Below are 15,990 nucleotides of genomic sequence, written 5' to 3'. Positions count from 1 at the left end.
CAGGGCGAGTGTTTCTGAAAACTTGTTTTCCGGTTGTGTGGAGCGCTCTATTTCGCTGAGGCAGTCATGCTGCTGTGGCTGGCCTTAAGTGGGTGTTTTTAACCAGTAGTGTATGTGTTATGTACATGCCACGGACCATTTCACCGGCTTCCCATGCCCCTGTTACAGAAGACATTTTAGCAGGAAAGATTTAAATTAAGCAGGTTCACTAAAGGTTGTCAGTTTCCTGACTTCAAGGGGGTTGGGAATACATTTCCTTTAAGATTTTTCAGCTTGGAAAAGAAATCTGTCTTTCTGGGATTGTTTAAATTCAAGCCTCCATAGAAACAGCAGGATGGACTATAAATGACCCCTTTTATCTCCTTGGAGGAGACTGTTAAATGAACCCAGACAGTAAATATACAGAGGTTTTCTATTAAATTTTAAAAATTCTCACTGACACTCTTTTCCTGAGTGGTTCTGTAGCTTGATTATGTGGCCCTGAGTGACCAAGTGACAATGTCCATTCGGATATGTGGCTGAACATTTCACTTACTCTTTTTTGCTATGGGCTGTTTTAATTGTATATATATAGTGAAATCTGCATTTTTATGGCCCCAGGTATGAGAAGAAAGAGTACAGTAAACTGAACAGAGCAGTTTTTGAGTCCTTGTCTGAACTAGGAACAAGATGATTATCAGAGCCAAGTGCTTAGGCTGTGGTAAAATATATATGATTTTCTGACACCAGAAAATAGTTATGATTAATTCGATTCCATCTTGGACTTTGGGGAAAATAAACCCAGCATTCCGATAATGTTGGAAAGGAAATTTGCTTATCATGGTAAGTCCGACCCTGATCAGGCAGCAGACGTTTATTGCCCTGTGTGCAAGGCACACGGCGAGTTCAATAAATGAACTGAAACTCTGATTTTCAGATGTTCTTAAAAAGACTTGATTTAGTCCAGCATTTCTCCCTGAAAAACATATTTCTGCTATGCAATATTATCTTAATATCTATTCTGATAGCATTGCTCCTATACATAGAGGAAATGGAGGCTTAATTCTGTGGATAAAAATCTACAGGACGACATTAAGCCTGGTTAGACTTACGTCTCATCTGTGTGCTGTCATCAACCAGTGTGTTTCCTTGGGAGGCACAGCCTCAATGTGAAAATAGAAACTAAACTTTACTTTGTTGCTTAACAAGATGCCACACTTTTACTCACACTAGTGCGCATTTCTGTTGGGTTTTACATTTTTTTATGATTTAAGAGAGACACCTCTCTGTCCTCCTTATAGTGTTTGATTACTAACACAGACTTTATCCTATTGCAAACTATTTATAAAGCCTTCCTAAAAAGACAGTATTAATAGAATAGTATGAGTGTTCCTAATTTTCATGTTACCTATAAGGTTTTATATGTATATAATGTATATGGTAGGTACAAATGATAATCTAAAAGGGTAAACAATTAAAAGTATTTCCTCCTACCTCTCAGAGACCACTTTCTTGTATATTTTTCTAGAATATTACAGACATATATATAATGTACACATATTATATATAATATGTATACTTATAAATATGTGTGTATGCATGTGTTTGTCCTTTTTTAATACATGGAATATACCGTACCTAACATTCTGATCTTTATTCACTTTTTGTATGTCTTTAGTGTATCCATCTATTAACATATATGGACTTACCTCATGCATTTTCTTGTTTAGAATCCCATCATGTGACTGGAACAGCTTCCTAATGATGGCTCTTTAGATTATATTAAATCTTTTGCTGTTACCAGCATTCTTTTACATACCTATGTGTAAATGTATAAATTTATATGTGATATAAATCAGTAAAAGTCGAATTGCTCGATCAAAGGCTTTCCTGTAGATTTTAAACAAACACCAATTCTGATGTTAAATTTTAATAAAATTTAAAATTTATTCTCTCTGCTTATTGCCATTACAATCTTACATGAATAAGTCCTTTAACTGTGCCATGCTGTATAAATCATCAGGAAAAGCAGTTATGTATTACATTTTTCCAGTTATTGCTTAAAATTTCTATTTTTGCTTGTTAAAATATTACTAGCTTCAAAACTAACCTCTTTGACTATGGTAAAACCTGTTTACCATTTTGATGGAAATGCACGGTTTATGAAGCAAAAGTGATTTGTAACCCCTTAGTCTGCCTGCTGCCCAGTTGGTGGCAGCAACTTTCAGCACCTTACTAATATTTCCTCTAGTTAAAAGGTGCTTTAAACTCATCAGTATCTGCTGTGCACTGGTTCAGTCTCCCCAACAAATACTGCCTTCTTGTTTTTTTCTCATGTGGCAGGTGACTACAAAATCTGCCATAGTATTCTTCTTAAGATAAATATTCCTTTCCTGTCAGCTGCCTCTCTTCACAGACTGGGGATCTGCCTCATTTTCCCCTCACTGGCTGCGTAGTCCTTGCTTGTCTTCTCCTCCCATCCTGTTGCAGGTGTTTTTTTTTTTCCCCCTTCCCACTGGGCAGCAAAAATTGTTCCACAGTGGAAATTTAAGCATCCTCAGATTTCTTCCCAGCTTTTGCTGTGTTTTCTTAGAGTAAATCGCCAATTTCTGTTTTTACAGGAAATCTTTTTTTCAGTGGAATGAGTGTGGTCCCCATTCGCTCTGCAAAAATTGTTATTTTTCTCTATTTTCAAATGAGAATTTTGCAAGTTTCAAAAATATTTTAAGTAGTAAATGGATAGTAGTATTCCTTTGCTTGAGCATTGCTTGACATGTGTGAAATGACTTTATGAGAAATAATAAGATCCTAACTTTGTTTGAATTTTAGTTCACAAGAATTTTTCTTAGCAAAATTCTAAACTTCTGTGATTAGGCAAAAAGTATGGGACACCAGTCCAGTATTAAAAAAACAGCAACTCTACTTTATTTGAATGGTAGTTAATGCAGCATTTATTTATGGTTACCTTATTGTTTTAGCTCCCAAGTAAGGAAATATTACTGTTTCCTGTCAAAGGGAAAAATTCTTTACAGTGAGAACTCCTTTTCCCAGATCTCCGATAAGATGGATTGAGACTTCTGTCCTTATTGCTTGATTTGTTGGCATGTGAAACCAGTTATACTTTACACAATTTGTCCCTTTATACGTGATTCCTTTTGGTTTTTGTTTATTTGTTTATTTTTTCCAGAGGTCTTGTTGCCAGAAAAATACACATGGAACAGTTCGTACACAGAGTAGATTATGTGACAGCAAACTCCAAGGGATTAATTACACAGAAGTCTGTTATTAAAATAAAGAACTTTAAAAGGGAACACAGAAAAAATTCTGTAGACTTTATAAAGTCCATTTTACTTTATAAAGAGGACTGTAAGACTTCATCTGAAGTCAGATGGGCTAGTAACTAAATATGGGGAAAGACTCTGGAAGTGCTATGGTTTATCTTTGCATTTATTGAAAAGATTAAGCTAAAATATTGAGATACTATTTTCGAAAAAAAGATACAATATTCTTAAATGGATGATTTCAGCAATTACACATTTTAAACAAGAAGATGGAGACAAAATATTTATTTATGTGACTGATTTTGTAACATTTAGGACATAGAGGTTGTTCACAAAAATGCAAGTCATAAAAAAAATGCAAGTTGTTGGTAACACAAATTAATTAAACATACATCGACCTATAGTGAAATGAGGTGGTGGAAATGGAATTACAGACATCCTTTCAAGTTTATTTGGAATTTTAAAGAAAATTGAAATGTTTCTTTGTTGTCTTGTATAGGAGATACTTAAAAATGATATGATTAGACTATTGATTCTAATCAAGCAGTATACCAAAATATTATTAGGGCATTCATGCACTAGTTTGTTTACTTTTTCCTACAATAAGCCAATCAATCAGCCTAACTAATTTGGTAATTTTAGCTTTAATTTTCCATGTGAAAATAAGATTTTAAAAATGTTTTCTTGAAAGATAAAGTATTTTAACAATTTCTTTGTTTCTAGAATGTAACCCAGCAAATGGGCCTACTTAAGCAACTTAGAATTTTTTTCCATGAAATTTTTTGTGAAAGCTGACTCAATAACATATCAGGCCTAAGTTACATGGCTGGTATATGAGAGTTTAGTGTTTCACAAGTGTTAAATTTAATTTTCCCATTAGATTGTAAAATCTTCAAAGGCAAGAATCCTATCATAAGCATTTTACCACTAACTTATCATTAAATGGGATTTCAAAGAGTTTATTAATTTCAGGAAGGCTTGATTGAATGCCAGCCTGAACTTAGCCCTGTGGAATGCCAGAGACATACAGCTTGGAGGGGCTCACCAGTTAGCAGAAGAATCTGGAACCACTAGTCACAGAAAGGTATTGGTCATGAAAGGTATAGGGTGTGAAGTCTAGTATTAAGTAAAAACAAATACATAATAACAATTGTAGCCACAACGGGTAATGTTTAGATAACACTTATGTGCCAGGCACTGCTCTAAGTGTTTTACATATGACAATTCATTTAATCCTCACACCTTCTCCATGAGGTGAGTCCTTTTATTAGCTTCCTTTTATAGATGTGAGAGCTAAGATACTATGCAGAGGTTAAGTTCTAAAGACAAAGTCTTAATATTAAATTTTCTTTCTTCATAAATTTTAGTTATGGTTTTGGTTTTTCATTCCACTGGACAAAAATGCAGGACTAAGACATTGGTAAAATTCCACTTAAAATTCCTAATATTCTTTCATGCTAGTTCACAAATCCTAAGTATGGTTAATCACATAGTGTTATTTGGTCAAATAAGAAACTTTCTGCAAAGATGTTAATAAAACAGAAAAAAAAATCATAGATGTTGGAGCCGGCAGGACCTTGGATTGCATGTGTGCTATATTTTAATATTGTACCTTGAACTTGTGTTGAGGGTGGTAGGTACCATCACAGGCATCTTTCCTGGGCATTGTCCAGGCTTATGAGCTGGAGGCTCTGCTCATGATGTCACTGAATCTCTTGCTCTCATGGTCCATGTGAGAAATTTCTCTCAGAATATATTTGCAAGAGGTGTTTCTTTTTCCAGGGGACGCTGGTATGTATTTTAAATCCTTACCAGTAAGATGAGTAATTTAATTCTTTCTGTTTCATTTTTTTACCATGGTTGCCTGTAAGCTCAGAACCAATTTTTTTTTTTTACATTAAATTGCAGCAATAATTGCAAAAAATAAAAATTAGCTCTGATGTATCACTTATGATTGCTCTTTACAAATATTAATTCCTATAAGGTATAACTCCTTAATGAGGGAGATTAAGCATATTTGTTCATTTAACAGATGAAGAAACAGAAGAATTCAGTCTCAGTAATCACTCCAAGGACATAAACTAGTAAGAGGTAGAGTTGGGAAATCTGGCTTCATCTGGAGCTCTTAGTCAGTATATTTTCCCGCTTTTCAATTCTAATAAATCTTATAGCTGGTGAGTTTCTTTCTTCCATACTGTTGATACCTTAATTTCCCCAGAATCTCCTCCTACCATCGCTGCGGGGAAGGGCTCAATGTTTATTGAAGGCAGATGCTGTTACAAGCCAAGGGAAGCATTTTGTGGGAATGGGATTAATCAGAAACGACTTCACAGTGAAAGTCTATCGGGGGTGGTCAAACGGTGGACCAAACTGACTGTTTTTGAAAATAGAGTTTTACTGACATAAAGCCATGCCCATTTGTTTACCTATTGTCTGTGGCTGCTCTCCACTGTAGCAGCAGAGTGGAGCGGTTATGACAGAGACGGTGTGGCCCACTCAGCTGAAGTATTTGCTATTTGGCCCTTTAGAAGAAAAGTTTACCAGCCTCTGATCTATGTGATAAAAAGCGATCATCTATTAGGACTGAGAACTCCTTGAAGGCAGGCAGAGATTTTGTTTTATTTATCTCTAGGGATACCTGGGAACTGGGTGTGTGATTAGGTATTCAACAGATAATTTTTTTTTTTCAACAGATAATTTTTGATGGTCGAACCCTGACCAGTTTTGATAGACTGATTGGGTGTGGTTAATTTTATAAAGTAGAGCTTGGGGGAAGTACAGGAGAGAAATAAAGGAAGAATCTGAGTGAAAAAGACAAAGTGAAAAGGGTAGGAAGTGTTTGGGGTCACAGGACATTGAGTGCAGTTGGGCAGGGTTTGCATTGCCTGGCTCCAGCCAGCACTGTTCATGGTGTAGTAGTCTGTGAAACTGGCGCCCCTGGGGGCTGTGCAGTTTGCAACCTGGAGCACTCTCCTGAGCCCCTGTCCATAGATAGCGGCATTGTTAGGGACAGGAGAAGGACAAATGGAAAAATGGACATCGCTGATTGTTGTGAAAGGTGAGGATGGAGAGCTCGTAAGGGATTCTGAGCTGGGAATGTGATCACATCTGTGCCTCTGTGGCAAAAGTGTGAAAGATGGACAATGGAGAGAGTAGGGAGACTAACGACAGGGAGACTTGGGGAGGCTGGTATCGGAGTCACAGCGAGAGTGGATGACGGTCTGAGCAAAGGCAGTGGAGGAGGCAAGAAAGAAGGCTCAAGGGGCTCTAGAAGTAACACAGGCGGTACTTGGCCAGTGGTTTGTGAGACACAAAGGGGATGCCCCCACCTCCATATATATTAAAACATAATATACACAGAAACATTACAGCACCGTTAATGAGAAATTAAAGGGAAACAAGGTCATTCCTAGGCCCTGTACTACCATGAGACAAGCTGTTTCCATTTGTGAGTGTTTTGGTTATCTTACTGCTACTTAACAAATCACCCCAAACTTAGTGGTTTAAAACAGCAATTCTATTATTTCTCATGATTCTGTGGGTCAGGAATTTAGACAGGGCACAGTGGGGAATCTTGTCTCTGCTCCCCACAATGTCTGTGGGGCTGGAACAACCACGATGACTTTTTCACATGTGTATCTGGTTCTGTGACCGCTCACTGGTCCCTGGAGCCCTGTTTGCTTGGGAGTGGTTTATCTGCAAAGAGCCACTTGTCTGGCTCTGTTGGGGGCCTTCCAGGGTTTAAAGCTCTCTCTCATGCGGTCTCCTGCATGGACCTGCCCCTGGGGATGGCCACTGAGTGTGTTTTTTCAAATGGGGAAACTGAGCCCCAGATGCAGTGACTAGGCCTTGCTCAGGTGAGTGTCTGTTGGGACTGGATTTTGAACAACAAAGAGCCTCCTGACGCTGGTCACCTGCTTTAACCCCTATGTTGACTGCAGGCTGACTTGAATGTTGGGGGCTGCCTGGATGGGCTTGAATGGGCTTGTGTATTCCCAGTGTTGGCTGGGTTCCTCGATTCTCCTCCGTATAGTCTCAGATTGTCTCCTTCTACACGTGGCCTTTCTACGTGGTCTCTCCAGCAGCATGGCCAGACTTTTTATATGGCAGCTCAGGCTCTCTCAAGAGCACAAAAGTGGAGTCTACCAGACTTTCTTCAAACTTAGGCTGGAACTGCATGACGCAAAATTCCATGCAAATCACAATCCTTGCTCAGATTCGAGGGCATGAACTAATAAGTTCTACTTTTTGCTGTGAGGAGCAGCATGTATCTGCAGGGAGGGGAGAAAGTGTTGGGGTCATCTTTGGAAACCAGCTATCACAGCGAGGCAATAGATCTTTGAGAAAGCTAAACAGACATTTTGAGTTTTAATGCTAAGTTGATTGAGCCCCGTTGGCTTAGTTCTCTCCTGAGGGTGCTTCATTGTATTTTGCTGCTGTGATTATAGAATGAAAAATGCTCCATAATTCATGAAATGTCTTCATGTTCTGTTGGATTAATGTTAGGGGCATTGTTCCTAATTTTTCCACAGTTCTGCGTTTAGAGGGCACACAACCATCAGCAATAAGATTAAAGTTTCTAATGAACTGGTATATTCCGTTTTATTCAAATATAAGAATTATAAAACACCTCTTTTCCTTTTTCCTTTAGCTTTTAAGAAAATTGGTGACAAACTTAATGCAAAGTCATTGTAATTTATTAATTTAGGTGTTTGGTATGTTTTGCTTTCCTTCTATATGGAATTTTATTTTTAATTTCGAGTGATAGCCTCATTTTTACATACCTGTTGGTGTAATCTACCTCAACATTTTTTTTGAACCATAAATACATTTTTTGGAATAGTAAATAAAAATAGATGTGCAATTGCCAGTAGAAGTGGTGTTGTCATGAGCTGAACTCTATTATTTTTGTCATTAATGGAGTAGCCACACTGGTAAAACAAAATTGGATTAGGAATATAGTCAAGTTTGGATTGTGGGTGTCCTATACTATACCAAATCCTAGTTTTAATTTTCCTGTGACTACCACTGTTTCAACTTAAGTGACTTTTTTTTTTTGGTTGAATTTATCGCTAAGTCTGTGTATTCAGCCCCCTCAGACCGGAAGAGAGAGAGGAAAATTCCCTATCTCCACCATTCCCAGCCGAAGATGTATTCCAGACAGCAAGCAGCCTCAGAGTGGGAGAATTGCTCCATTAAACAAGTGGTTTTGTTCAGTGTTTTGAAGGATTGTGAATTCCTAGACCATCAGTCATACTTACATTCAAATATAAGTATCCAAACACATCTAATTCCAAATATAGTACAACCATTTTATGATGTTGGTATTGGGAGACAGGATTTATGTCTGCCCAATGGACACATTGTCTGCTGTTACATTTCGTGGGTTTGAACCGAAGTATGGTAATATCTTTATTAATAAAGAAAATGTATTCCAGAGGCAGGGTTTTATTTTATTTTGTGTTTTTTTGTTTTGTTTTTTATTCTTCTCCTCCTTCCTCTTTCTTTTCTGTTTCTTCTTTTTCTTCATCACCATCTCCTTTGTCTTCTTTTTCTCGTAACTAACTTCATAAGCTGTGCTACAAATAAAATAGGGAGAATAGGAATATCAAATGAGAGTTAAAACCTTAAGAACAATAAATAGATGCTAACTTAAATATAAAATTTTTACCTGGGAGCCTCGGGGTATTCAAAAAGAGAAACAGGGCTAAGGTTTTTTTTTAGGGGAGGGAAGGGGAAAGGCTGAGGGAGGTGGGAGGAGAGTTGGGAGAAAGTTCTAGAGTACAGAGTCCTGTCTGCAGAGATTGGGTTTTAGCAGATATCGATGACAACTCCCTCACTCTAGGCAGCATTGGGATCAGGCAACCTGTGGCCTTAACCAGCTTCTTTAGGGGACAGAGAGCTTTTGGAGGAGAGTCAGGGCATAAAAGAAAGACAGAGGTTTGGATGCCAGAAGAGATTCCTGTAAAAACATTTAGAGGAATGTAGTGGAAAAGCAGATTAATCCGTCATTTATTATGCACCTATGTACATGGTACTGTGTAAAGCTTGTTGCATCCCTCTCCCTGTGGATAATGGCTTATTGCCTATTATTTCCCTTGTCCTTTCAGTGCTATTAGTAATTCATAAGCTTGTGTAATCAGACCCTAATAGGTTTTTGCCTTTGATGAATAACTTTTAGAGGCCCTTCTTATTTTTTTAAATGTTTTTACTTTTGCAAATGAAATCATGACTCATATCTTCTTCCATAGCCAGGCCATCCATCTTTACAAAAATTAATGTTACAAATTAGAATTATAGTGGGACAGATTTTAGAAATTTATAAATGCTGGAACCGAGGCCCAGAGAAAGTCCATTAAAAAGTGCTCAAGGTGTTTATTTTCCTCTCTGTTTCCTAGGTATGGAAGCTGAGTCACATGGTGGCAAGAGCTGATTTAAGTAGAAGTGTGAGGTTGGGTAGTAGATTGTGCCTCTTCTTTGTGTTCATACCCTCAAGAGGTTGACTGGTGCAATTTCTCCACTGTGCTTCAATAAGCAAACCTTCTGCATAACGTAGGCATGGACATTTTTCTTTTTCTCATTTGTTTGACCTTGGGCAGTGCAATCAGTCTCTCAATGGTCAACCCTAATAGGGGAATATTGTGTAGTAGAGTTTTAAGATCCTCAGTGCCAACCTGCTGTCAATGAGAGATTAGGTTGGGTGGGGTGGGATGGGGCTTTTTGAGAGAAATAGTTGCCAGTGAGGATAGCAGAGAGCGGGCTGGAAAAAGAGAAGTGGGAGTCTTCTTTGGGAGTCTGAAGGGTAACTTCTCCCCCCACCCCCACACACTGTAATTGGCAATTAAAGAGTCAAATGTCCTGGGATTGGTCAAGGCAATTCTGGGTCTGTGATTAAGCTTGTTCTCTTGTTTTATAACTTCCTGACTCAGTTATCCAGACTACTAATTTATACATTTAGATTGTGTGTAATAAACATGCCAATGAAGAAAAATATTCTCGATTTCTTGTCTTTTCTTCCATGTCATCTCCCCTAATAATTTTTTAAAACATCTGTCTAATCCAAGTGACAAACTATTTTTTGAGCATTAGCTGTGTTTGAATTGGACCGAATGCTTAATTCTCAGAATGAACACCCTGTCTCAGGCCTGTTGATGTTATTATCTTCTTTCCAATGATTCTAGGCAGAACTACTATTTAGAATATCTGTCTTCCCCCTTTACCGATGGAGTTAACATCTGAAGTGATGTGCACAAGTGCTTTGCAATGAAGGACTTGATATGCGGCCTTTAAGTAGACAAATAGTTTTTAATCTTTCATGGACTGCTGCTGCTTCACACCCTGGAGTTTAGGCCACTGACCTCAAGTTTGCAAATTTTATATCCCATTACCACCCTGTGAGCTCTGTACTCCCCAGGGCCACATAGTTGATGTTTTAGCTGGAATCTGAGAAAGTGTCTGAACATTTCCTGAAGAGTTGGCTAGGAGTGATTTGGCAGTTCAGTCATAAAAACCCAGAGCTAGTGGCTGGGGTATATGTTATAATTACCTCACACTGTTTCCTATTTGAGCCTGGTTGTGGGTAGCGGGGTAGAGTGGTATTGCTTGTGGGACTTTATTTTAAAGTACTAAGGAGTCATTTTCAATGATCGCTAATAACCATTGGCCATGTTTTGAGAAAGGCTTGGAAGTGTGGAGATAGACATGTCTGCTGTCAAATCCCAGCTCCACCACCCACTAAGAAGAAACCTCAGAAAAGTGGCTTGACCTCAGTTTCTTCCCTTATAAATGAGACTCAGTTTCTTCCCTTATAAACGAGATTATAACACTCATCTTTCTCTGTTGTCCTAAGATTTAACGAGATAGTACATACATTTCAAGTTCCTAGTACAGTGCCTGACATGTTTAGCTATGATGATGAGAATGATTATGAGGCTGTTATGGATAGGGAAAAGGAGGGACGGAGTCATGCAACAGTCTGTTTTTTATGGATGAAAGCAAAGAGTTAGATAATTAATGGCATTTGGATACCACAGTCTGCACTTTCTCATTTTAGAACTGATTATTTTCAGAAACACAGGAAACAAACCTAAACATCATCAAAAATTTTAAAAATGTAATTTTAATGGAAACTTACTGTATCTGTGGAGATCTGGTTATATTTAAAGGAGATTTGTGGATACATTTTTATTTTTAGATTTCTTCTTTCCCCCAAACTGTGTTGCCTTTATTGGGAATTAAACTTACTAAGTATTATTCCTTATTATTAATAATATGTTCTTTTTAACTCTTTAAAAAAAGTTTACATTTTTTAATTGGCTGATTTGTCAAATAGGCCTTGCCTCCTTCCTGGTGAACACTTTTTTTAAAAAGGGCTTTTATAAAAGGGATTTAGATTTTAGGACATAGAAGGACTGCCCTGAAAAACCATTCTCTTTGGCAGCAGTGCAAAGAGATACCCTGGTTGTTAGGACTGTTTGTTGCAAGGTGGTTGGCCATTCTTGAAATGTGCTTTCATTGCCTCTTTTGGAGCAAGGGTTTGATTATGATTGGGTAGATCAGATGACCACTAGCAATTCCAAGGCACACTGCCCTTCAATTCATGATTTTGGAGGTAATAAGTTCTCTTCTCCAGCTACACACACCAGATCTCTTGGGGAGCTCTGATTCTGCTCTGGTCATATGCCCAACACTGTGGCCAAGGAGATAGGCACTCCAGCTAGCCAAGACTGAGCCACGTGTCAGTCCTGCTTGAACCATGTAGAATAGGCTCCTCTTAGGAAAGAGGAGTTTGGTTAGCAAAGAAGGGGAAAGGATGCTGGGTGAGTAAACATGACACATCTGCACCCAAAGTGAGAAATTTCCCTTTTCCATAGACTCAGTGTTGCTTGAACTCACTTTGTCATCACTGTTCTCTCGGGGTGCTTTGTGGGCAGGCCTCACTTGCATGACTGGGGCCAGGGTGACGCAGATTGGCCACCCCTGAGAGGAACCATAGCCTTCACTTTCTAATTGAGCATTCCCTCCTTTGGCTTCATGCCATGCAGCAACGTAATGTTCATTTAGTACAAAGAGATTCTGACTTGTTGTTGTTTTTCTTTCATGCCCTAATTCTCTTGAGAAATTGAAAATATTTTTATTTTTTTAATTTTCTTTTAATGATTTCCATTCTGATTTTAATGAGTGTTGACTTTCAGAGCGATCTTAAACTATTGAACATCCGGGAAAGTGGAACAAAACATACATTATCTTAATTTAGGCATAGCTTTGGTGGAATTCCTATACCCTGCACCCTGCATGCCAACCTCTGGTTAACTGATTGGCCATGCGCTCCAAGAAGTTGTAGTTGTTTTATATTCATTCATAGCCTACAAATTTAAGAGTGCTTTAAGTAAGGAATGATTTAAGCAGATAATAGTTATTTTTCTATTTGCCATTAAAAATTTTCAAATTACCTAGTGTCTCTCACCCCCATGGGATAAATCACACTGCCACCAATGTAAAGTTTATAAAAAAGCAAAAATATAAAATCAAACAAACAAATACCAGGTACTTTCTGTGCTCTGCGAACTTTCCAGGAAAGAAAGAAACCTCAAATAAAATAAACTCTTCTTTTTAAAGTTTTGAAACCCTTTCAGGTATTTTACAAGAATATACAAACCATTTTTTTCTTTGTATTTTTGTAAACAGTCGCAGCTTAATCTAGACATTGTCGAACGTTTGACAGAAGACAACAGGATCTAATTCAACCTTGGACTGACTCATCCGCTCATTTGCATTTCCCTCCTTGAAAATAGGTTGTTTTACACACATTCTCGAGCACACTGAAAGGTCAGAAAACATACCAGGATTCCTTGCTACATAATTTCTTCCCTTCACTTTATATTTCCCATGACTTTAAGAATTCTTCCATTTGTATACAGAAAAACCAAAATTCAGCACTTTATGGACTGGATACAAATAAATCCCTTTCCCCTCAAACACATCTTTTATTAACTGATGGGTTTATGTTTGTCATAAAGAAGGATAAAGTATCCTTATGAAAATGAATCATGTCAAAAAATAGTTGTAATGCCCAAGGGAATCTATCCCCTGAGCTGACATGCTTAATTATTTGCATAGGCGTAGTAAAGCCATTTGTTCTTGGATTCCTCATCCAGTGAACGTTAACCTTATTTAGTAGCTGGATACTTGAGATTCATAGAAACACTCTGATTAGTTCTTGCCATTTATTTAAGGTGGTACATATGTTGGAATTGGACAGTTATTATCTCTAAATGGGGATCCCCCCCTCAAGAATGTTGAGCTGTGTAACATAAAGGTAGGTCTTCAAGCCAATGAAAAAAGAAAACAAAAGTGTGATATGATGGTATGCAGGAGACTGTGGCTGTCAGGATGGACTAGGCCAGATGCTACTGCAAGGTTGTATTTTTTTTTTTTTTAACTTTTTAATACAGATACAGAGAATTTCAAATATATACAAAACTAAAGAGGACACAATGACGCCCCAGCTTCAACATTTATCAGTTAATGGTCAGTCTTGTTTTATCTACTTCTTCTCTTCCCCACTGCAGATTATTTTGAAGTAAATCTCTGAAAAATCATTTTATTTGTAAACACTTCAATAGGTATCTCTAAAAGACGAGGACTCTTTAAGAAACATAAACATAATACCACTATTACATTTAACATAATTTTTTAATATTATCAAATATCCATTGAGTATTTAAATTTCCTTAATTAGGTCATTAATTTTATTTATTTTTTTATTGCTCGTTCAAATCAAGATCCAAACGAAGTACATTTTTTATAATTGGTTGATGTGTCTTTTAAATATTTTTGAATATATCGATATATAGATTGTTCTTCTGTCTTCTTTTTCCTTGCAATTGATTTATTGAAGAAATTGGTTCATGTCCTATAGAACTGTGCTTCTTAAGTTGCCAGTCCACAAACTGCCTGTTACCAGTCCATGATGAGATGAGGAGCTTGTGCCAGGATGAAAATCCAGTGTGTCACTAAGCACACTATTTAGTTCAGCTGCTATTTTATCCCTAGGGAGACTTTCTTGATGAAGGAAGCAGTGAGGTGGTTTACATTCTAGCTTAAGTGCCTTATCTCATTGTGGACCAGTAATATCTAGTTTGTAGACCACTAACCACGCCTTGGACCACTTGTGGAGGCCACTGCTGTAGAGTTTCTCGAAGTCTAGTGATGCTTGCATTCCAGATGTGGTGCTTGTCATATTCCTCGGTCCCTGTGTTTGCTGTGAATTGCTAGTTAGAGCTAGAAGCTTGATCAAGCTCAGAATCAACTTTTTGTCAAAACGGCATTGTAAGTGGTCTATGTCCTTCTGTTAGGAGGCATGTTATAACTGCTAGTCTCTCTTTTTTTGATGTTGGCAGCCATTGATGATCGTTGCCTACGTCTATTAATTTATTAAGGTGGGAGAATGGGGATATTCAAATTATGTCATTTCCTGTTTATGTATTGATGATATAAAGTTTTATTCCTAGTTTTGAACTTACACTCAATGCTTCACAGCAAGTAATGTTTGCAGTACTGCTCAGTCTGCTTTTTCTGATCCATGACTTTGAAGGTTGTAGAAAAATTATTTAATATGTACTAGTAAGGATTGGCTATTATGGGGTATAAAGTTGTAGAAGGTTCTGGCTGGGCATGTTGGCTCATGCCTGTAATCCTAGCACTCTGGGAGACTGAGGCAGGAGCACAGGAGTTAGAGACCAGCCTGAGCAAGAGTGAGACCCTGTCTGTACTAAAAATAGGAAAAATTAGCCAGGCAACTAAAAGTGGAAATAAAAAATTAGCCGGGCGTGGTGGTGAGCGCGTGTGGTCGCAGCTACTTGGGAGGCTGAGGCAGGAGGATCACTTGAGCCCAGGAGTTTGAGGTTGCTGTGAGCTATGCTGATGCCACGGCACTTTACCCAGGGTGACTGAAAGACTCCATGAAAAAAAAAAAGATTGTAGAAGATTCACACAGAAGGAGCCTGGTACTTGAAGGGGCAGACAGGGAAGGAAATAATTCTGCAAGGGTCCATTCCTCTCCCTTCATCTTGTGATCTTTTGTAAGAGTTAAAATGGAAACAATGTGTTATTTTTATGTTAAAGTAATGAGTTTCAGGCAAGGGCCTTATGAAATGTTGGTAAGATTTTGGACTACAGGTGGAAAGAAGAAGATATTTGCAGAGATTTTAACATCTAGAAGTGAATCTTTGTACCCTCGTTTCGGCACTGTTTTCTCAGGGATGCTCTTTTTAGTTAAGAAATTGAAATGAGTACACCTTTAGTGGTTCAAAGGAAAGATTCTAAAAACCACTGGTACACCCAGGCCCCCTTGGGGAAAAGGACTGTAGCAACAAGAGCTGCCCCAGGACCTTCTCTGAGTGTTTGTGGGGGATGGTGTATGTGTGTGTGTGTACGTGTGTGTGTGTGTGTGTGTGTATGTGTGCAAGGCTCATTGCTGGTGTTTCACGTAGGTGAAAGATGTATGTCATTCTCTAAGGCTTCATGTATTTCTACTACCTGATACAAAACTCCCAGGTAAACTGACAAGCTTTTGGAACATGTTTTTAGCTTTGTCACTGGGTGGTGCTACAGAGATCTGAAAGTCTTTTAGATACGTTAGGAGGTGGAATGGGTGGATGTATTTCACTGTGTTCTGACAGCATCGTTACCACTTCAGAAGTTGTCATCATGTTGAAGCTTTGAGCAG

General features: G+C 38.1%; 1 protein-coding gene across 1 annotated transcript in view; it reads left to right on the top strand.

Moving 5' to 3' along the window:
* FBN1 (fibrillin 1) overlaps nucleotides 1-15,990 on the top strand; it is a 228,476-nt gene that overhangs the window by 711 nt on the left and 211,775 nt on the right. The gene's annotated exons all lie outside the window — the stretch shown is intronic.

This window comes from Propithecus coquereli, unplaced genomic scaffold (assembly GCF_000956105.1).
Source record: "Propithecus coquereli isolate 6110/MARCELLA unplaced genomic scaffold, Pcoq_1.0 Scaffold3, whole genome shotgun sequence".
Lineage (NCBI taxonomy): Eukaryota > Metazoa > Chordata > Mammalia > Primates > Indriidae > Propithecus > Propithecus coquereli.
The sequence above is the reverse complement of the archived record's forward strand: the minus strand, read 5'-3'. Positions and strand labels throughout refer to the sequence as shown.